The sequence below is a fragment of the Balaenoptera ricei genome, chromosome 2 (assembly GCF_028023285.1).
Source record: "Balaenoptera ricei isolate mBalRic1 chromosome 2, mBalRic1.hap2, whole genome shotgun sequence".
In the NCBI taxonomy this organism is placed as follows: Eukaryota; Metazoa; Chordata; class Mammalia; order Artiodactyla; family Balaenopteridae; genus Balaenoptera; species Balaenoptera ricei.
In genome coordinates this window covers 106,318,008-106,342,414 of record NC_082640.1, presented here as the reverse complement: position 1 = coordinate 106,342,414, position 24,407 = coordinate 106,318,008, and the positions used below count along the sequence as shown (strand labels likewise).

The 24,407-nt window shown below is 36.5% G+C and overlaps 1 protein-coding gene and 1 non-coding gene across 2 annotated transcripts in view; one reads left to right on the top strand and one right to left on the bottom strand.

Moving 5' to 3' along the window:
- SPRED1 (sprouty related EVH1 domain containing 1) overlaps positions 1-24,407 on the top strand; it is a 117,379-nt gene that overhangs the window by 18,509 nt on the left and 74,463 nt on the right. The window lies entirely within an intron of this gene.
- On the bottom strand, positions 1,345-1,479 carry LOC132361362 (small nucleolar RNA SNORA70). The gene has a single exon (XR_009501664.1). It is a non-coding gene; the product is annotated as a small nucleolar RNA SNORA70 (small nucleolar RNA).

Genomic DNA, 24,407 nt, shown 5'->3' with positions numbered 1-24,407 from the left:
TTTGAAATAATTTTAGACCTACAAAATAATTTTTTCCTACAAAGAAGTAGGAAAAAATATACAAAGAATATCCATATATTCTTCAACTGGCTTCCCAAAAGTTTAGTATCTTACATAGCCCAATCAGGAAATTAACATCGATGTAATATTATCTACTGACCTTATTTCAAGTTTCATCAGTTCCATAATGTCCTTTTTTCTAGTTCAGGATACAATCCAACATTGCATATTGTATTAAGTATTCATGTCTCCTTAGCCTCCTTTAATCTGGAATAGCTCTTCGGTGTTTCTTTCATAATTTTGAAACTTTTTTGAAGAGTACTGGCCAGGTATTTTGTGGAATGTTCTTCAGTTTGATTAAATTGAAGTTAAACATTTTGGGCAACAGTACTATAGAGTGAAGGTGTCTTCATGCTTTAGGAGGTCTGTGATGGTGATCTATCCCATGCTGATGATACGAACTTTGATCATTTGGTTAAGATGATGCCTGCCAGTTTCTCAGATGGTAGATCCTTTGTGTAATAAGCATCTTCTAGGGGGTGATACTTTGAGATTATGTAAATATCCTGTTTCCTATTATACACTTGCTCACTATTTTTAATGTCTGTTTATGAGTCTTGTCTGTAACAAATATTGTGATGTTTGCCAAATTGGTGATTTTGTTTCCATTATTCCTTTCACCTTTATTAATTGGAATTCTATAGACAGCTTTCTCTTCTCTCCACCATTTATTTATTTATTATTTATTTCTATTAGTATGGACAATAATCCATTGCTGTCATTATTTTGATACTCTGTTGTCCTAGATTTGGCCATTGGGAGCCCCATCAAGTTGGTTTCTGTGCCTTTTGACATGTTCCTTCATTTTTTGAGCACTTCCTTTTTGTTTTCTTTTGTTTGTTTGTTTAAAATTTTTTTGTTGTTTTTTGACAGGGAAGTAGGATTTATTGGTGGGCATGAGCAAGGAGGGGACACTGTTAAGGCTGTCATGAATGCAGGGCCCACCATTTGTCCAGGGGCCACAATTAGGCATGTATTTGACCCCACACCCATCCGGGATGAGCCACTTTTTTGCTACCCTGTTTTCAAATTCATCTGCATTCAACTTAGTAAATCCCCACTTCTTGGAGATACGTATCTTCTGGCAGCCAGGGAACTTGAACTTGGCCCTGCAGAAGGCCTCAATCACATGCTCCTTGCTCTGCTGCTTGGTGCGGATGGACACTATGACTTGGCCAGTGTGGACCCTGGCCACTGTGCCCTGGGGCTTTCCAAAGGCACCATGAACACCTGTCTGGAGCCTAGATTGGGACAGCATGCCAGTCATGAATGGCCACGGGAAAGGGCTGTCTCCAAGGTCCCTTAGGGCAACCCATAGAGGCAACAGGCTGCATACACTACCGAGGAGGCTGCTGTTTGCAGCCATTGCACACGGGGCCCCCATGGGGAAAAGGGCGCGGTCGGCTTAATTGACCGCAGATGAGCACTTCCTTTTTGGCTTCACAAGATGTTCTAGGCTCATTTCGTATTTTCCCTGCCACAGCTGTAGAGTCATCCTATTTATCCAAGGAACTCCGGTTTCTTTTATTGGAGAATTATATTTAGAAACTATTATCTGAGTGGTAGGTGTGCTTATTGGCATTAGGGTGATGCTGGTGGTACTAACCCCATTTTACAGATGGAAGAAAACTAAGCTGAAAGTTAAAGTCTTGTTCATAACAGCCAGGTAAAAGTGATACAGTTGGGACATAAACTCAGGCCTTCTCTGTCCAAAGTCCGGGTTCTTTCTACTTACTCTCCTATATCACTGTAATTCCTTCCTTACACTTGTCTTTTCCGTTAATTCTGTTATTTGTCTTTCCTGGCACGGACAGGGCACACTTTAGTTCGTAATATTCAAGACAATTATTAAACATTATAATAGGTATAGCTGTTTCAAAACAGAAAATAGTCATTGCAGTCCCAAAAATATTATATTCTTGCTATGGTTAAGGCAGTATGCTAGACATTGGTAGTATTTGAGTATATGTTTTGGGAGGACATTGTGCTGAGAATGTTTTTTTGTTTGTTTACTATGTGGCTTTTTTTTTTCCCCCTCAGTAGTTAAGGGGTTGAGGTAGGTGGTATCGCTATTGTAAATTGATTCATTATCCATGGCTCTCGGCCTTAGCGCCATCTTCTGAGAAACGTCCGCCCCATGAGAGCGAAGTGGAGGAAGCAGCACATGTGCAGGCTGAAGCGCAAAAGAAGAAAGGTGAGGCAGAGGTCCAAGTATACTCGTACCCGTGGAGGCCACGGGAGCAGAAACAAAGGGCAGCCAGAGGCCAGGCAAGCTGGTGCAAATTGTCAGACTGCCTGCCTCCTGTCTAGAAGTTGTCTCAACGAATCTGGAACATCCACGACCATTACGATCGCCTCAACCACCTTGGAAAGACCCACCTTGCTCGTATCAAAACGGTCCCCTTTGGTCCTTTGCCCTGGACCTGTGATATTCTGGACTAGTTCTGTTCTCAGTTGTGGCTGAGAATGTAACATGTGTACAATAAATCATCTCTTTTGCTGTCTTAGCTGAAGAAAAATAAAATAAGTTGATTCATTATCCATGAATCCAAATGGCTTAGAGATTTATATATTATATATAAATTATGCTAAATGAATATATAGTATTTAGATTAATATATAATATTTATGTGCCTCCTTTTAATACATTGCCACTTAATTTAGTAATATTATGCAACCATATATGATATCTGTTTGCTAAGCACACTTACGTAAGCACTTTATGTTGTTGCTTTTAATTCTTACAGTATCTTCTTGAGTCGATACTATTTTTCCCATATTCCATGTGAGCAAAGAGACTTAAGTGATTTGCCTAAGATCATAAAGTTTAATAAATATCATAAAGTGGTTTTAAATCCAAGTTTTATACTGCCTACTGTGTGAAGTACTGTTTCTGTTATATATGTATTCACAGTTTCAGAGTGTCTGTTGTCATGTTGAGGGTTTGATGAACGAGTTTATTCTGTATACCTCCATGGGGGATTTTGAGTTCATTCTGCCAAGGTTGGAAGCCCAGTTCTGTCACTTACCAGTTTTGTGATCTTGGACTTTTGTAAATCATGTCTGTAAAATGAGGATAATAATTATATGTTTTGGAAGATTATTGTGAGGATTAAATGTAATCCATGTAAAACATTGAACTGTGTAAATAGCAAGTACTGAAGTGTTAGCTGCTATTAATAGTAGTAGTAGTAGAAGTAACTAATTCGTTGCAAAGAAACTTTAAAAGTTCATACTGTAGAATAAATACTAAGTATTAATTGACAAATATTTATGATGGACTACCTGGGATAGTTTTACAAGTCTTGGATAGTTCATGGAATCAAAGAAATTTAGAATGAGAAAGGATTTCGATTAAATAGCATCTTGTCTCTTTAAGTTTTTTGGATGAGGGTATTAAGGCCTGGAATGATAAAATAATTTGCCCAAAATGTTACAGTTGCATTGTATCAGTCTCAGTGGAAACTTTGATTTTTGACTGTTAATTCTGTGTTTTTTTCCACTGTAGATTTTTTTCCCAATATCTGTTAAGGGAAATAATTTATTTAGGGATGTAATCCTCTTCTTTACTTTTAGGAATCATTGATACCAGTAATCAACAATTATGCCTAAAATATAGCTAATGTAAGTTGGAAGAGAAATATCTGATTTGCCTTTTTAAAGGGATTTTAAAGGGATTTTAATCAGAATCCCTTCATTAATAGGAACAACAGGTAAATGAAAAAGCATCTCTGAAAGCACAGTTCAGATCCTCATGCTAGTCAGCAGGATCTTGGCAAGAAATAGTTTATTTAGCTTGTGGGTGAGTTGTTTATTTAATTTTTAGAAAAGTAAAAGATGCAAAGAAGGTAAAGGTCATGTAGATTCTTATCATCCAAAGTTAATCACTGTTAATCAACTGTCTTAGTCCCAGGTTTTTTAAAAAAATCCATTATTGTTTTTGTGATGGTAATTATAATTGAGTTAGGCTACTAAATCTATTTTATCTAAAAATAGATGAGATGAAAAATGTGATACTTTAGCCTCAGTTATTTAGGACATTCGGTTGAGCACTGTATTCAGGAAGTTAATGAGTGTGTATGTGGACCAGCAAACTACATTTTCTTTTGTAAGCAAAACCAAATGTTTGCAAAACCAAACAAGAACGAGTAAGTGCAAATTATTTAGCATCTCTTATAACTATAAGGACTACTTAGAATGTGAACTCTTGACCATCATTCAGGAATGTGGCTGTAAAATGGATGGCACATTAAAGGAGAAAGCAGTGAATTGCTTTGCCTAGTGAGTGAGCTTAGCCCATCACCTAACATCCATATCTAAAAAGTTGTTATTTATTCTTTTCCCCCACACACATAGCCATGGTGACAAATTCATAATCTACCAGTATGATGAGATATTTCGAAACTAGGTTAGATGAGGAAGAGTCATAGGAACTTGTCATGTTGAGCTTGGGAAGAGTTGATCAGCAAAAAATGTTAGCTATCTCCAGATAATTAAAAACCTCATAAAATATTTGGAGTAAACTTAGATTCTCTTATTCCTGAGAAAAAAACCAGATGGAGGTTAAAGGGTGGGGATGTAAATTTTTGTTTTATGAAGAAGACAACTTCCTAATGATGTGAGTTGGCTAATAATGGAATGGACTGTCTCCTGAAGTTGGGAGTTTCACAACTTGTTATTTTCAAACTGAGTTAAAAAGAATTATGATCATCAATGTAGATCTTTTCAAAACGGATCTTTTCTTTAACCTGTGTTGTGTGTTGTATTAGTCTATGTCTTTCAGGTTCCTTATAACTGCTTAAGTTCTATGCTTTTTAATTTTTATACACTTAGTACACCACTCTGATTTGAAGTTTCCACCTTCTGAAAATGGCACATTTTTCTGTATAAAAATAAAATGCATACCTTTGGAGAAGTACCTCACAGTTTGAGATGTATGGATGAAGAAAAAATCATCTGTTAATCTTTTGGTTTAAAGGAAAGCACACATCACACATATTCAATTCATGTTCACTTATAGGAAGTTCCTGAAAATTTTAAATGTGAAGTTCCTACCCATTTCAACATACCTTCCTCTTTAGTAGATGCTATGAGCTCTTATAGGGCAAAGAAAGTATGTTTTTGTGGCTGTCTTAAATTTATCTGTGGAATATCTATATGAATTTTATCTGTGGAATGAAAAAGCTTTCACTCCTTGATGCTTTCGCCAGCATTACTGAGATCATATATGTTCCCATGTATACATCTTTTTGGAAATAGGTGTGATTTTACTATATGTTCATTAAGCATTCCTTATTCTGCTCAAGAAACCATGGATGGTATGTTTGATTCATTCCAGCTGTGTCTGATATAAAAGCTGCTGACCTAGATAGATAAGTGGTATTAGACTGGTTTGAGTTTTTGGATATTAGAAACACTTGAAAATTCTTATCTATGCCTATTTCCTAATACTAATGGGAAATATATTCTCTATATCTTAACTATAATCCTTTACTTATTACAGATTTTAAAATGAAAGTTTATAGATTATAATTTGATGATTAAAATTTGGTGATGGTTGTTTAACTTGATGATTAAAGTTTGGCGATGGTTGTTTTATTTCACCATTCCCTGTTTTTAATTTCACGTGAGGACCGTGGCTTGTAGGTTAGTAGGAGCCTTACTGGCATGCTGTTTTTGTTTTGTTTTTTAAACTACTGTGTATGAGGACCACGATGCTGATTTAAATCCAGTGTTGCTCATAATTGAAAAGCTTCTCCTGAGTTTTAGTGGATTTCCATGAGGTATACTAGGTTGCTGAACATTTTTGGGGTCAGGGGATGGAGTGGTATTGGGCTTTATATAAAGGGTATGTTGTCAGGGTGGACATGTTTACTTTGTGAAATTAGGATTACAGATTTGAGACTTGTTTCTCTGCAGAAGGGGGAGTCATGATTGTGGAATCATTTTTTTAAGTAGATGCTCTGACCTTATATTTAGACTTATAAAATTGTAGAAAAATGGAAAATATAATTGATAAAGAATATTTATTCCAAATACTATTCTTACTTTTACATAAATGAAGCTGGGAGTAAAGAGCGACTTTTTTTTTTACTTTCTAGTCACAGCTATAAGTTGTGGAGCAGAACTAGAACAGCATGGGTTTTAAATCCTTGCTCAGTCACTTGCAAGTGACATAAGTTACTTAACCTCTTGAAACTTTAGTTTCCTTATCTGTAATATAGAATAACACCATTTTGCAGGGTTATCATCAGAATTAAATATAAGTCCCAAATAGATTAGGCATATGGTAAGAGCTACGTAAATGTTTGCTATTAAATGTTTGTTATTAGACCTTGGATTGCTTTGTTTCATTTTGGTACTTTTATTGTTTTTGTGATTATAAGAGAAGAGAATAAAGGTAACCTCTAACTCTGCTACTAAAGGATAGCCATGATGACATCATGTTGTGAAGTTTTAAGGTGTATTATTCACATCTTTTTATTTCTCTAAAACTGAGTCTTAGGGCTTAGCCTCTTACTGTGAATGAAATATGTAGCTCTTGCAGGGTTTTGAGCAAGAGTCATGTGACCTGGCTTATGTTTTTAAAAGATCACTCAAATGTTCTTGGCTTCTAAATATACTTAGACACTTTTTTTGTTGTTGTTACCTTCTTTTTCCCTGAAAAAGTCCACTGATATTTTAAACTGAATTTCCAACAAATAAACAGAATTTAGATAGAATTATTATCTTTAGAAAACATACAATAAAATGTCCTTTTATTCATTCAGGTCCTTTATACTCTTCATTAAAGTTTTACAGATTTCTTTATATTGATCCTACGCATTTTAGTTTAGTAATTTTATATATTTTTTATTGTAGATTGGCTCTTTTTGTATTGTAATTTCTTAATTCACTGGTAAATAAGAAAGCCAGTTAATTTTTTAATTATTTCTTATATCCAACTGCTACACTGCACTTTTTTTTTTTTTTTAAACAGACTTTATTTTTGTAGAGAAGTTTTAGGTTCACAGCAAAATTGAGTGGAAGGTACAGATTTCCCACATACTGCCTATGCAAACACATGCCTATCTGCTACCATTGTCAACATCCCCCACTAGAATGGTACATTTGTTACAATTGATGAATCTATGTTGATACATCATTATTACTCAGAGTCCATAGTTTACATTAGGGATTACTCTTGATGGTGTAGCGTATTAATCACAGTTGTTTTAAATTCTTGGTTTGATAATGCCAACATCTCTGTCATATCTGAGTCTGGTTCTGATGCTCTGTCTCTTTAAATTGTGTTTGTTACCTTTTAGTATGCCTTGTAATTTTTTCTTGATAGCCAGACATGATGTATTGGCTGAAAGGAACTGCTGTAAATAGGCCTTTAATAATGCCGTGGTAAAATGTGAGGGGGGTAGGGAAGTGTTTTATAGTTCTATTATTAGGTCTTCTTTTCCTCCAGCTTTAATGAGTTATAATTGACAAATAAAAATTGGTTATACTTAAGATGTACAGTTTGGTGTTTTGATATTCGTATATATTATGAAATAATCACCAAGTCAGTGTAATTAACATATTTATCACAGCATATAGTTATCTTTTTTATTTTTCTTTCTTTTTTCTTTTTGGTGGTAAAAAACAATTAAGATGTACCCTGTTAGCAAACTTCAAGTATATAATACAGTATTGTTAATTACAATAACATTGCTGAACATTTGGTCTCCAGAACTTAGTCTTTTGTGATCCTATGTCTCTGGACTGTGAACTTCTCAAATGCTTCTTTGTTTCTCCCTCACCCCTCTTAGGTAGGACAAGATGGCTGGAGTGGGCTGTAGCTGGGTATTTATTTACCTTCCCTTAGGTCAGTTAGGTTCTGATACAACTTTAGGAGGTTAGACTCTGGTTAAATAATTTCTCCCGAGGGCAAACTTTGTTAAGAACAGTGTGCTCCATGTATTTCAAAATGCTTCCTTTCCCCCTTCTGGAAATATGAGGGGATTTTTCTCTGATAGTCACTGTGAGGACTTGGTAGAGTGCCAAGAGGTAAAACTCACAAAAGTGGGGGGCATTTCGATGACTGGGTCCCCTTGGAGTTTTTAATCTCAGAATTTTCCACACTGAGCCTCCAGCAATTCATCAATTATACCTCAGGTTCCCCTCCCCCAGCACTGTTTCCCAAAGAGCTCTCTGCTCTTGCGTTTCTGTTACAATAAATTGTCATTCTCTGTATTCATCTGCCTGGCTCTCCAAGTTTGGGGGCAGTGGTTTGCCCTGTGACCTCACTTCTCTTATGGATCTAAGAACTGTTGTTGATTTTTAACTTTGCTCAGCTTTTTACTTGTTGTTAGCATAGATTGGTGGCTTCCAAGCTTCTTATGGGCTGGTCTGGAAACAGAAAGTCTTCCTTATTTTTCTAATAAATTTGCTTGTTTTTTTGGGGGGGGGTGGGCTGTGTCGGGTCTTATTTGAGACACGTGGGATCTTTCATTGTGGCATGCAAGCTCTTCGTTGTGGTGTGCTGGCTTCTCTGTAGTTGTGGCGCTCATGCTTCTCTCTAGTTGTGGCATGTGGGCTCTGTAGTTTGCGGCACGTGGGCTCTCTAGTTGTGGTGCGTGGCCTTAGTTGGCCCGCAGCATGTGGGATCTTAGTTCCCCAACCAGGGATCGAACCCACATCCCCTGCATTGGAAGGTGGATTGTTTACCACTGGACCACCAGGGAAGTCCCTGCTTGTGTGTTTTTTTTTTTTTTTTTTTTTTTTTTAGTTAAAAGACATATTTTAATCTAGTTTTCCCATTTCTGCTTGTGTTTTTTTAGATAAGCAATCATATAATCTACAAATAAGGATAATTTTTAAATCAATATTTGTATTTCATTTCTCTTTTCCTTCCTCACTCCTCTTTAATCATATAACTGAAATATTAATTTTTTTAACTTCCTCAGTAATGTCCTATAACTGGCTATAATAGAAGCATCTCAGGTGTTTCACTTAGAGGTATGTAATAATCATTGAGTTTTTAATAGCTTTTACCATGTTAGGGAAGTATTTTTCTAATATTTCTTTACCAAGAATATTTTCAAGAACTAATGTTGAATTAAAAAAAATTTTTTTAAAGCATTGTTCAAGGTAGTAAAGTTTTTCTGAAACAGTGTTTCTTAATTCCCAGATTAGTTCTCTTTTCAGCATTTGAATCTTGGGCTGCAAACTATGTAAAAATAGTATCATCCTACTTTATTAAATTTATCAAATTTATATTTAAAACTCTGCTCCTGCTCTGTTTCTGTGTATTTTTATTTATAGTGCACATTATTATGTTGCTATTTGTATTGTCTATCATGCTATTTAATAATGCAATTTAGATGGTGAACTCCTTGAAGAAAAAACTTTGCATAAAGTAGTCTTCTATCAGGAAAACCACTCTATTCCTTCCTTCACTGTTCCGCTTCTTTCTAATTTACCTATGTTCATCCTTCCCCTTTCATCGGATCCAGAGTGCACTTATTTCCTGGGTAGACAAATCACTCTGAGATCTGAGGTAGTCTTCCCTGAATGACACATAGTTGAGACAAATTTTATATCTTCTGGGTTTTGCTAGGATTGTAAGAATGTACTTGCTTGCAACTCTCAGTGTCATTAGAGTTGGTTTTGGAGGCTCTTAGGCTTACCTGCCCCAAGTCAAAATTACTTGACCACAGAGGCACAGGGGAATGACTGTTTCTGGAGGAAGGGAGCTCAGAGGAGGAAGGTAGAGGAAGCTAGGGGAAATTTCCTATTTTAATCTTGCTTAGTACTAAAAATTGTATAAAACATTTTATTGTCGTCATAGAGGTTTATCAATGTGCACATTTAAGTTAGAAGTAAAATTGGGGTGTTTTGTATGTTTTTCTGTTCATTTATTCAACAATTACATACATATTGAGCACTTACTATATCTCAGATAACATTCTAGTGAACAAGGAAAACAGTGTCCCTGCTCACATGGAACATAAGTCCTATTAATAGGAGACAGAAAATAAATACCTAAAGAAATAAGTAAATAAGGGACTTCCCTGGCAGTCCAGTGGTTAAGACTTTGCCTTCCAATGCAAGGGGTTCGGGTTCGATCCCTGGTTGGGGAGCTAAGATTCCACATCCCTCGGGGCCAAAAAACCAAAACATAAAACAGAAGCAATATGTAGCAAATTCAATAAAGACTTTAAAAATGGTCCACGTGAAAAAAAAAATCTTTAAAAAAAAGAAAGAAATAAGTAAATAAGATAATTTCAGATAGTCATAAGCATTATGAGGAAAAGAAAACCAGGAAAAGAAATAGAGTGTAATAGATAAGGGTGGAGGAAAGCTGGATGTTGGGGCTAGTTTAGATTGGGTGAATCTAATTTGAGGAGGATTCATGTTATCTAATGCTTAAGGAGGAAGCCAATAGCATATCTCAGGGGAGTCTCCAAGTAACTGCAGAGGACCTGGGGTAGAGGGAGACTGTTTAAAGCGTGGAAAGAATGCTGTTATGGTTGGAGAGAGGTAGTCAGAGAGGTGTTGTTTTGTAAGTCATGCTAAGGAGCTATTAAAGGACTTTAGATTGCCAAGCTATTTTAAATCAGTATTTTAGTTCTGACTGTTGAATTCTTGAATTAGTGCTTTCCTTTGGAACTTTAATTTTTAAGATTATCTAAGGCCTAATACTAGAGTAACCTGTCCGACTATATTGCCTGAAGTGATCGGAAATAAATTATTCTAAGTAGAATTTTTTTTTTTTTTAATTTTATTTACTTATTTATTTATGACTGTGTTGGGTCCTCGTTTCTGTGCGAGGGCCCTCTCTAGTTGCGGCAAGCGGGAGCCACTCCTCATCGCGGTGCGCGGGCCTCTTCACTGTCGCGGCCTCTCTTGTTGCGGAGCGCAGGCTCAGTAGTTGTGGCTCACGGGCCCAGTCGCTCCGCGGCATGTGGGATCCTCCCAGATCAGGGCTCGAACCCATGTCCCCAGCATTAGCAGGCAGACTCTCAACCACTGCGCCACCAGGGAAGCCCCTAAGTAGAATTTATAGTGACAGATTTTCAGTTCTAATGTATTCAAAATTAAGATTAGTTTTACAGTTTATTAATATTCTGAATAAGTAGTTATTCCTAAATACAGCTACACATCAGGACTCTTTAAGAAATTTAAAATACAGCTTTCCTAAGCCTCATCCTTTAGGAATCAAGGGAGTAGACCAGTAGACCTTGGCAGCCTGTGTTTTTTTTTAAAGTTCTCCAGATAATACTCACAGAATGAGCCAACCCTTGGACATGAGTTTAGGAACCTCTGAACCAGTGGAATTTTTATCTGGAGCAAGTTTGGCCATGATTCCTGGTCACTCATGTGGTCATTATTAAATAAATTTGTTGGGATTTTACATGTTTTGTGTTTCGTGTTTATGAGCAAAGTGTATTCAGCACTTTGAAATGAAAAAATGTATTAAAGTGACATTTAGTTTAGGGAATTAAGGATAAAGTACTAATTGGTTAATTGCTGTTTCTTATTTCTCGCATTGTGTAGGAGATGCCAAATCCTATGTTTATTGCATAGTGTTTTAGTTAAAAAGAGAGATGAATGCAGTGGTTAAAGTGGATAAAAACAATTTTTATTTCGGTTGAACTAAAGATTCATTATTTATTTAAAACAGACGATGAAAACTGCAGGTGAAACCAGTCCACATATAAATGAGCCAGTATTTAAGAAGTCAGAGGACTTCATATAGGCAGGATTTCCAGGTTCTCTAAAAAGATCAAAACATTCTCGTAATACTGAGCTTGCATTCCTGCAAGGCAGCCGCTAGAATGGAGTATTACATATTCCCTTTAGATGGCCACAGTCCCCACCACTACAAGTATTATAAGCACTTTACTATTTTTGTTCATTTATGTTTGTTTTTGGCCTTTGCGTTAAGACCTAAGATACTATTAGAGGTATCTTTATAGGCTGAATCTGAGTCTTCTGTGAAATGAGAAGAGATAGAAAATTCAAACTTTGATTTATAGCTATTAATTCCTTTCTAACAGACAGTCTTACTTAAAATGATTTGTTTAACAAAAAGATACTAACAGGATCTGAATTATTACTTTATTCTCTATTGCTGGAGAAATGAGTGTTCTACATTTATTGTATCAATCCATTAGTACTTTTGCTTTCAAATCATGTTTCCAATAAACTAGGCTTCTCTTTTGCATTTTAAGGCAAACCATTGTCTTGGTTTTCATTACACTGTATTCCTCAGATTTTCCCACTGATCTTAAGTACTCTGACCCCTATCACTGACTCCTCTCTTCCTCCTTAAAAGAAAGAGTATTTCTCCCAAAGCTCAGTCTCAGTATATTCTACTTTTCTTTTTTTTACAGGCTTCTGTTTCATTTTTGAAGCTTCCATTACCAGAATTAATGGTAATTTTAAAAAATTATTGCCCTTATTACTTATTCAAGTTAGTTGTATTGTGATTTCTTTGAGAACAGGGACTGTGTCTTATTCATCTTTGGATACTTTCTGTTTAATATGATATTTGGCTTGTAAAAGACATCCAATCCATTCATCCATATATCTGATTTTTTTATCAAATATCTATTATGTGCTAGGGACTGTTGAATTACTTATGCTCCCCATGGCTTTTTAGTTAATTCCTTTGAGTGTTCTTACCACAATCGATGACAACTCTTATTCTAGATAACGACAGATTCTATTCTGCATCATTTACACTCTGTGTACTACCACTGGACTGAATCTTTACAAGCTTACAGTATTGGAGGTTATCTTTGACTACTGTATTTTTTGTATCCTCTCCTTATTTTCATAATATTTGTTCTGGTTGTGAGTTTTGTTTAAAAGAATAGATTGAGGATTCTACCTTGAACTTCATTCTGTAAAGATACTGCTGCTTTCCCAGGTTTCATTATTGAAATAGCATTTGGATTCAAATAACATCTTCCTAGCTGCCTTTCTCGCTCTGCTTCCTGAATATTCCGAGGTTTCCTGATCCTATTTTTCAATATAATTACTCTTAGATATCAATTTAATTACATCCTCCCTACACAGAAGCTTAGAATAGTTCCCTTTTGACTATCCTTCACCAGTAGGATTCCTATTTAGTGTAATTCATTTTTGTTGTCTTCAGTAATATTCCAACTCAAGCAAGAATAACTTTCATTGCATACTTGTATGTCCTCTTTCATGATGTGTAGCCCATTTTGATTAATTTTTTACCTTATCTTGAATTCAAGCCCATGTTACCTTCTTCAATATTGTAATGGTCATCTATTGTTTTAGTATGCCAAGTATACCTTGATTATTCTTCTATTAAAAGGTCCAAGTAAAAAGTACCAAGGAAAGGTACTTTTCTTGGCGGAAGTCATTCCTTCACTTTTAGGCCTTTTGGTTTGAGTGGGTTGACCCTCCATGGGTGTGATTAGTTCAGGGCAGACAAATCAGAGACATGAGACTCAATTCCACGACTTTGAACTATGAGAAGAGACATTCTCTGCTTCAACTACAAGGATTTTGCATACCTAGAGCTAGTTGGGTTGGGGGAGATAAATAAGGAACCTTAGCCAGAGTCAACTTTAAAATGAAGTCAGTTTTGTTTAAAATTAAAACCCTTTCGGTTTGAAGCCTTGTCAGTACACTTCAAACGACTCAATAGCAGGGATCCTGCTAAATTTACCACGTTGACATTTGTATGTAATGTCCACATGCGGCCAGGGGTGTGTGTGTGTGTGCGCGCGCGTGTGCATGTACACGTGCAAGAGAGATTACTTTTTAACTTACTCTACAAGAATCCAACAGCTTCTTGCAACTGTGGAGAAAGATTAAAAAATTTTATTTTTAAGTAAATGAATACATATAAATGTGAATACCAGAATATCAGTGAGTTATATCAACCATGCATTTGCTTGGTTGTAACAGTGATAAAAAGCATAGGCTTTCTATTCAGACCTTTGTTTGAATCTTTGCTCTATCACTTACCATCTATGTAATTGGGTATGGAAAAATTGAGGAGTTAAAGAAATCTCACGGTAAGGAAAAAAAAACTAGTTCTGAAATTGACTCTTAGTTATTTTAGTCTAACTGGAGAAATGTTATCAAGAGAATGTCTTTGTTTTGATCCCCAAAGGGATCCCTTTGCCTTTGGTTAATTGGCAGCTGCCAGACTTTCTTCTCAGAAGGCTTGATTCGGAGGAGCATATGTCCTGTCTTCCCACTTTTAAAATCTACTCTGCCAGCGCGGATTGACTGGCGGTTCTTATAAACTTCCTCACCTGCTCTCTGTCCCCACAACTCCGGATACACATCTGATGCTATTTCTAAATGTTCTGTCACAGTCCACTTTTTAAATAAGGTGTGACTAGAATATTTTTCTGCCTCTGTCAGTGACATTTTAGTTGAGATGTTGTTGGAGGATATTTTACTTGTTGAAAGCAGCAATGTTTTCATCTTTACAACTCATTATTAGAAATACATACATAAGAAACTTTAGTCTTAAACAGAATATTATTACAATGAATAAGTTACATATAATTAGGTAATATCCATAGTCTGATTGTTGATATTAATAAACTGAATTACATTGAGCGAGCACCTCCTTATGTATGTATGTAAATGTGTCCCCATCTACTTAGCAGTTACTCTGTTTTACATAATAAAGACCTAACCAAATCTATTCTCCTTTATGGAAAATGACTTTGGGTTAAGCTCTGGTCGTCTAGAATCCTGATGAAGATAGAATGTCAGTTGTGTTAGTAGGCAACATTGCTGATTGGTAAACGGCATCTGCATGGGGAGGATTGTGAATGAACTAAATATATATACCAGAGCTTTGCTCTGCTCTGAACGTGGTGTATTTGTTTACACGTGGGTATATCCCTTGCCAGAACTTCAAGGAGCTATGTCCATGGACTGTGTGTTACGAGATATTTTGACTCTTATATGGAATGTGGGGCTTTTAAGCCAGGAGTGTTTCCACGCATTCATGATTTCATACGCATGGGGTTTCATTCCCTCCTAACTGAACTATCAATTAAGGAGCTAAAGAATAGCCCCTGAATTGCTACGAGGATGTTGCAGGTGTCGTTTTGGTATCATCATTACCTGCATATGAAATATTGTTTATTAGTTGTAGTAGGGAGAGAGTTATGATGGAACAGGAAAATGTTGAATGTTAAGTTCTTGCTGTATACGAGGCACTACATACAGGTGGGCAGGGAAGTTTAAGATGTGATAAATTGGAGAATTGGAAGTTAAATAATAGAAGATAATTTTAGAGGAATCATAAGGGTAATAACTGCCTGAAAGATATGTGATGAATACATTGAATTCACCAGAAGGAGAAGCCTTTATAGTCTCTAAAGGACAAGATGAGAGTTAAGTGATGGTCTTTTACCTAGCTGTAAAGACCATTCCAGGGGAGAAAATATGGTCGAAGGTAGGATTATGCATATATTTATTTCTTCGGTGGCTACTTCAATTTATAAAAAAGAGAAAGTACTGGAGATTACCTACAAGTGTTGTAAGATAGAAAGTAAGTATTCCAGATTTTAAGAATGTCTTCTTTCAATATATGCTCACCTGACAACTTATTTTTGTAATCTCTTAATAAGATTCCCTGGCCAGTATGGTAGCTGTTAGCTACATACGACTATTGAGCACTAATCAGAATGGACATATGCTATATTTGTAAAATGTGCACCAAATTTCGAAGACTTAGTATGAAAAAAATATAAAATACCTCATTGATTATTTTGTATTATCTATTTAAATATGTTGGATATAATGGATTAAAGTATACTATTAACATTAATTTTACCTGCGTTCACTTTTTAAAAATTGAGATGAAATTCACATATAACATAAATTTAACCATTTAAAGTGTACAATTTAGTGGCATTTAGTACATTCATATTGCTGTGCAACCCCCATCTCTGTGTAGTTCCAAAACTTTTCATCACCCTAAGAAAAAACGCAAACCCATGGGAATTCCCTGGCTGTCCAGTGGTTAGGACTCTGTGCTTTCACTGCTGAGAGCCCTGGTTCAATCCCTGGTCAGGGAATTAAGATCCTGAAAGCTGTGTAGCCCAAAAAAAAAAAAAAAAACAACCAAACCCATATCCATTAAGCAGTTTTTCTCCTTTACCATACCTCTAATCCCCTGGCAACCACCAATCTATTTTCTGTCTATAGATTTGCCTATTTTAGGTATTTCATATAAATGAAATCATGCAGTATGTGACCTTTTGTGTATGGCATTTTTTTTTTTTCATTTAGCATATTTGTGAGGTACCATGTTGCAGCATATCAGTACTTTATTCTTTTTTTATTAGATGATGTGGTATTCATTATTAAAAGTATGGTAGGTATTAAAGTCTTCAACTATTACTGCAGGTCTATTTCTCCCTTCAATTTTGTCAGTGTTTACTTCATATAGTTTGGGACTCTGCTGTTTGGTGCATATATGTTTATAAGTGTTACATCTTCTTCATGAATTGACCCTTTTATCAGTATATAATGACCTCTGTTTCTTATAATAATATTAATATATTCACCCCAGCTCTCTTGTTTTATGGAATACTGTTCTCATCTTTGCATTTTCAACCTGTTTGTAGTTTTGGATGTAAAGTCAGTGTCTTATAGACAGTATATAAGTTGATATAGTTTAAATTGATACTAGCTTAGCTTTAATAGCCTATAAAAGCTCTGCTTCTGTTCATCTCCACTCCCTTTTATGTTGTTATTGTCACAGTTTACATCTTTATACTTCAATGGGCCCATTAATATAGATTTATAATTACTGTAGACAAAAAGAGAAGTTAAAAACCAAAAATACAGTAATAATAGCTTTATATTTACCTATGTAATAACCCTTACCAGAGTTCTTTATTTCTTCATATGGCTTTGAGTTACTATCTAGTGTCCTTTCATTTCATCCCCAAGGATAGAGGCAAACTCCCTCAGCCCTTTAGTTATCTGAGAATGTCTTAATTTCTCTTTCATTTTTGAAGGGTACTTCTGCTATGTATAGATTGGTTGACATTTTTTTTCTTTCAGCACCTTAAATATGTCATCCCACTGCCTCTGGCCTCCATTGTTTGCTATAAGTCGGCTGTTAATCTTATTGAGATTCCCTTGTATATAACGAGTAGCTTTTCTTTCACTGCTTTCAAGATTCTTTGTCTTTCAACAACTCCAGTTTCTATCTCTTTGTTTATCCATTTTGGAGTTTGACTTCTTCGATGTGTAGATTTATTATATCTTTATCAAATTTGGAAAGTTTTCTGGCACTTCAGATATTCTTTCTGCCCCTTTCTCTTCTCTCCTGAGCCTCCCCATTACACATACATTGGTACATTTGATAGCATCCCACAGATTTCTTAGGCTCTGCTTATTTTTTCTCATTCATTTTTCTTTCTGCACCTCAGATTGGGTCATTTCAGTTGACATATCTTTAAGCTCACTGATTCTTCTGCTTGCTCAAATCTGCTGTTGAAACCTTTTAATGAAGTTTTCATTTCAGGTACTGTACTTATCAGCTTCCAAATTTCTATTTGGCTACTATTTTGTTTTTGAATTTTATTTTATTTTATTTTTTATATAGCAGGTTCTTATTAGTTATCCATTTTATACACATCAGTGTATACATGTCAATCCTGATCTCCCAATTCATCACACCACCCCCACCCCCACCACCCTCCACTTTCCCCCCTTGGTGTCCATATGTTTGTTCTCTACATCTGTGTCTATTTCTGCCTTGCAAACTGGTTCATCTGTACCATTTTTCTAGATTCCACATATATGTGTTAATATACAATATTTGTTTTTCTCTTTCTGACTTACTTCACTCTGTGTGACAGTCTCTAGGTCCATCCACATCTCTACAAATGACCCAATTTCGTTCCTTTTTATGGCTGAGTAATATTGGCTCCTTTTTGTAATTTCTGTTTCTTTATTGATATTTTCTATTTGCTCATACATTGTTTTCCTTGTTTCCTTTACCTCTTTGAGTATATTTAAGACAGTTGACTTAAAGTGTTTGTGTAGTAAGTCCAGTATCTCTGCTTCATCAGGGACAGCTTCCATTAACTTCATCTGTGAATGGGCCATACTTTCATGTTTCTTTTCATATTTCATAAATTTTTGTTGAAAATTGAGCAGTTTGAATATTTTAATGTGATAACTCTGGAACTTGTATTCTTCCCATTCTTCAGGGTTTGTTTTGTGGCTGGCTTTGGGCTATGGTTGTTTGGTTGTTTTTCTAAACTATTTTTGTAAAGTCTTTATTCTTTGCCATGTGTGGTCTCTGAAGTCTCTGTTCCTGTTGCCTGTGATCCTTTTGTGTTTTGACAAAGATTTTCTTAAACACCAGGAGTTTAAAAAAAGAGAGAGGGAGGGAGGAAGGAAGGAAAACTCTCCCATTCTTTGCAGATTATTTCTGTATCATGGCACTCCTTTAATGCTTAGCCAAGCCGTTTACAACTCTGCCTTACCCATTACTTCCTGCTTGTGCTGAGCCTAGATGAAGACTTTGGGTCTTCCCAGATCTTTTCTGAACATGTGTTCTGCCCTGGGTATGCATATGGCTTCTTAATTCCCTAGAAAAACTGTCTCCGCAGCTTTACCTCCCAGGCTTTTGGTACATCTATTGTTGGCCTCATTGTGATATTTTGCCCCCAGCAGCAGCTGGTCGTTCATTTGTCTTACGATGTGTTTGAGGAATGCAAACGCCTTGTGTCAGTCCTTCACATAGTTCCAGACAGGATTCTTTGAGACTAAGGTCTGCTGTGCTCTCTCTGGAACCAGAGACCAGGATCCCATACTGAGAATGCAGACTGTCATCTTTAAGACCATTGCTGATGGAACTTCCCTGGTGGTGCAGTGGTTAAGTGGTTAAGAATCTGCCTGCCAATGCAGGGGACATGGGGTTGAGCCCTGGTCTGGGAAGATCCCACATGCTGCAGAGCAGCTAAGCCCGTGTGCCACAACTACTGAGCCCACGTGCCACAACTACTGAAGCCTGTGCGCCTAGACCCCGTGCTCCACAACAAGAGAAGCCACCGCAGTGAGAAGCCCACACACTGCAACGAAGAGTAGCCCCTGCTCGCCGCAACTAGAGAAAGCCCACGTGCAGCGACAAAGACCCAACACAGCCAAAAATAAATGAATAAATAAATTTATTTATTTTTAAAAAAAGACCACTGCTGAGGCAGGGCTGGGAAGTGAGGTTAGACCACTGGCAAGTAAAAGTGCCACAAAGCTTTCCTACCATTTTAAAGTTGCCTTTTGATTTAGCATTTGCTTCATCACTGTAAACCTTTGACTGTTTTCTAGAGTTCTGACAAAGTTGCCTGGCAATTTTTGTTCTTTTCTTTTTTTAGTATTTGTGTTGTGGGATGGGCTCTTAGAGCTCCTTTTTCTACCATTTTCATGGCCATCCTCCTCTTTACTTTTTTACTCTGACTACTGGAAAGTTGAACATTATGTATTTGGCTTGCGTTGTATTTCGATTGGACAGCACTGCTGTAGGGTATTCAATTTTCAGTGAAAATTGAATCCATTTATGTTGAATTTGGAAGGAAAAAAATGTTCAAAGGTCCCACAATTGCACAGTTAGGATTAGCTATTTACCATTGTACTTTCTATTCCCAGACTAATGTGGCATTTTCAGAGGAACTCTATAAACTTCCTGCTATAGGATAGTGTTATTAACATTGTGTATTTATGTACCTCCATCACTGAAGGCTCCTAAATTTTGACTCTCTTATCATTTGATTAAGTGTTCAAGCCACCTCGTGCTGTCTACTTCTCTCTTGATAGGTATTGTAAGAACTACTGAACACTCTTGGTAGGTATTTATAAGAAGAGCTGAGAAGTCTTCATGCTGCTTCATTGGATTTTATTTTTTATTTCTGGATTCAGTTGTACACATATTTATTAAATGCCTATTTTATGGAGGTACTCATAGGACTTATCTTCAAGTGTTAGCCATAACCCGTACTCTCAGATGTTGGTGATTTTTAATATTGAATGTGGAGATACTTTCTTTTTCTCAGGAGATTATTTTGCTGATTAATTTGTGTCCCTGCCACTGATTCCATATCTTTAGCATCCTCGGCTTGTGGCCTGACCCCTGAAGAATTGGCATCCTAGATTTGCAGGGTTGGCAGCTTACCCTTGTTATTCCTCTGTTCCTTGCCATTAAATGCCAAGATGTTATATGCATTCTTAGCATGGGCAAAGCTGCACTCTAAATACTTGCATGCAGGTACATTTGAAAAAGTGAGCGCCCTTCACCTCTACTAAAAATACGGTAACATGTACAGAACCATATAGAAGGAGTTGGCAACATATTCAGAAGTTGTGGATATTAAATGTAAGGGATTCTTTTGGCTTCATTAGCGAAAGCCATCTTATATTGACAGTGAAAGAATTCCCACGTCAGTACTGTCAATTGAATTTCCCTGAGTCTGTTCCCTGACCAGAGAGAGCAGTGATCTCTCACTGAATGTTCTTGCCATTGCCCTGATACAGTCAAAAGATTATTACTTCATCTCAGGCATAAACCTACAATTTTTTCATTAATATCTCTGGTGGCACAGATAAAATCAGGCAGTATAAATTTACTAAAGACCCTGAGAAACTAGAGTAATAAACTACTGTGCCTTCTTCCTACTTGGTAAAAAGGAACTTCTCATATAACTACATAGCAATACTCATGAGGATATAATGTACCTAACCTAAATCAGAAAAAGAGAGCACTGTTTCCTTTTTGCTTTAAATAAAAATTATCAACCACAGCTAACCATCAAATATCAATTATTTGAGTCTCCTGCTCAAACTTTACATGATGGAAGCACTTACAAAAGATATCTAGCCCAATGATAGGCATCAGGAAAGACTTTCTGGAGAGTAATAAATAAAACTAGATAATTGTTATAATTTAGAGATTGTCCATGGCATCTGTAGGAATACCTCTCTGCTAAACATGTCTGCTTTCAAAGGGTAGAAATCATTTTTCTCCTTCCACCCAGGAACCCCTCAAGCATACCTTTCCTTCTTGAAACCTTGTTCTAAGGTGTGAGAGGACTCTGGAATCCTTTCTCCTGACTGTCCACCTTCTGAGTTTTATCTCCTCTCTTAGGACATGCCTACTTTTTTGTATATCCAATATGAGAATATCCAGCTTTCTTCAGGTAAGATCTTATTTGCTATGTGACCTTATACAGAGCAACTACTTTAAGTGTAGTAAAATGAGCCCAACATCTTTCAAAGGAATACATGCATATGATATGATTTGTGGGATGTTCTTAGAAGTATGTGGAGAGAGCTGGGATGCCAGTCCTTATGTTTGAACAAGTGTGTGTGTATGACTGGAGAGAACTATAAATTGTAAACAGGTGGGAACAGAGCAGAGGTATTGCTTCTCTCAGTTTGGTGGGAGGGCAGGGTTCAGCAGGTTTTGACATCAGGGAGGGGAACAAGGCTGTTCAAATCAATCTGCATTCTGCAAAACAGTCATCATTGTACCGTTAATGGCAAGTGCTAGCTCCTGTTAGACAAATACTGTTTTGAGATCATAGCCCTTCAGGGAGTGTGTGTGTATGTATAAGAGTCCGGTAAATGTATTTTTGAATGGGTAATACATACACATGGTACAAAATTCAAAAATATAAAAGGTTATTTAATGAAAGGAAAATTACCCTTGTACCTCTGTCTCATTTCCCCTTGCTAGGGAAACAGTTACCAGTTTTATTATGTAAAGATTCTATTCATATACAAGCATATGTGTGAATGTGTTTTTTGCTGCAAATGGTTGCATACTGAACATACATACGTACCTTTAAAAAAAAAACTTAATAGAACTTAGAGATCAGCTTACTTTGACAATGTAAAGAGCTTCCTTATTTTTGTCATGGCTACATGATATTGCATTGAATAGGTGTTCCATAATTTTACTAGTTTCCTATTGAGTCTTCTTTAGGTTGCTTTCATCCTTTTTTTCTGTTAAAAACAACATTTTTCTTTAAACTTTGCTTATAAAGGTATAATTTTATACATGTAGAAGAAAATGGGTAGAAGTAGCATTTGCTGAGTCACAAAATATGTACATCTTAAGTTTTGATAGATATTTCCAAATAACCTTCCAAACATGTCATACTTCCGTACTCCTCACCAACTTCTGTGTTAACTAGTTTCTTGGTATTTGCCAATCTGATAAATGAATAATGGTCTTTAATTTGCAGTCCTCTTATTTTAAATAAAGTTAGGGGTTTTTGATTTATGTATTTCATGGCACCTGTATTTTTCTTCTGTGAATTTTGTTCATGAACTTTGCCTATTTTATTCTGGGTTGTTGATTTTTTTTCTTATTTTTTTTGAAGTTATTTTTAAGGAAATACTGTGCTTGTTTTCTGTTAAAACAGAACAGTTGTTGATCCTCCTCCCCCAAACCCCTCCCCATACCTCAAAGATGTCCTTGCCCTCATCCTCAGACCTGTGAATATGTTAGGACTTTGCAGAGGTGATTAAGGTTATGAGCTGTGATATGGGGTGATTATCCTGGATTATCTGGATGGGCCCGATTGAATCACACAAATCCTTAAAACTGGAGAACCTTTCCTGACTGTGGGACTGCAGTCAGAGAGAGATGTGACTATAGCAGAAGGGTCAGAGAGAAAAAAATATTCCTGGCTTTGAAGATGGAAGAAGGCCACAAACCAGGGAATGTGGATGACTTGTAGGATTTGGAAAATACACGGAAACCCATTCTCTTCTATGGCCTCCTAAAAGGAATGCAACAGTGCCAGCACCTTGATTTTAGCCTTGTGAAGCCCTTTGGACTTCCAACTCATAGAACTGTGTAAATTTGTGTTGTTTTATGCCACTAAGTTTTCAGTAATTTGTTATAGCAGCAATGGAAGGCTAATACATATTGCTGTACATTTTTTCTCAATTTGTTACTTTTTTTTTTAACTTTATGGTGTTTTTTTTACTATGCAGGAATGTGTTTTGTATAGTTGAATTTATCTTTTTATTTTTTAATGGCCTCTGGATCTTAAGCCTTCTCTACTACAAGATTATTCTAAAACTTACCATATTTTATTCTAACGTTTTTATCTCATTATGAACTCTAGTGTTAATGTTGGTTCCCTGTCTTCTACATTCTGATCTCTTACTGACAGTGAATACTTTTATTTATATCAGCTCTTCTGACATAGACCTAGAAAACTTCATAAGATTGGTGCTGGTAGTCAAGGAGTTGGGGGACATACTAAGACATGGACAGTAGTCATGCCAGAAGGCAGGGACATACTAAGTGTTAGAATTTTAAACTACTTTGGCAGGTTGATGATACTGTTTAGCAGAACCTAGAATGGTTGATTTTAAAGGAATATTTTGTGAATACCTCTTTATTCTTCAGATTTTAGTTTTATGTTTTCATTCTTGTGGGAGACTTCCCAGATGCCTATGACTTGGTTAGATGTAAATGTTTCCATCATGTAAGCAGTATGTGGAATATTTAGATAACTGATGCTGATACTTAGCTGTGGTTAAAAATTTCTACTAAAAGTAAGAAGTTCTGATGGGGGGCTGTCTCCTCAGTTTGTTATATAAAACTATCATAAATACAGAATGAGACGAATTTAGGCCATTTCAGAATGCAGATATTGTAACATCATAGAGTTAGTTTATTATATCAAGTCAATATAGTGGTAACATTTATTGAGTACCTAACTGTGAGCCAGGTACACTGCTAAGCACTTTGCATAATTTCCTCATTTAGTTCTCAAACCCTGCAGTAGATGCAGTTATTATCCCCATTTTACAAATCAGAAAAATGAGGGTACAGAGAGTTTAATTTGCTCAAGATTGTAACTTCTAAATGATTCAACTGCCTTTGGAATCTAGGAAATCTGACTTGCTATTAAACACAATGTTATTAACTGCCATGTGGTACTTTAGATTGATGATTACTACATGGAAAATAATAAGTGTTGCCAGTACAAGGACTTCCCTGGTGGCACAGTGGTTAAGAATCTGCCTGCCAATGCAGGGGACATGGGTTTGAGCCCTGGTCTGGGAAGATCCCACATACCGCGGAGCAACTAAGCCCATGTGCCACAACTACTGAACCTGCACTCTAGAGCTGGCGAGCCACAACTACTGAGCCCACGTGACACAACGACTGAAGCCTGTGTGCTGCAACTACTGAGCCCGCGTGCTGCAACTACTGAAGCCTGCGTGCCTAGAGCCTGTGCTCCGCAACAAGAGAATCCACCGCAATGAGAAGCCCACGCACCGCAACAAAGAGTAGCCCCCACTCGCCACAACTAGAGAAAGCC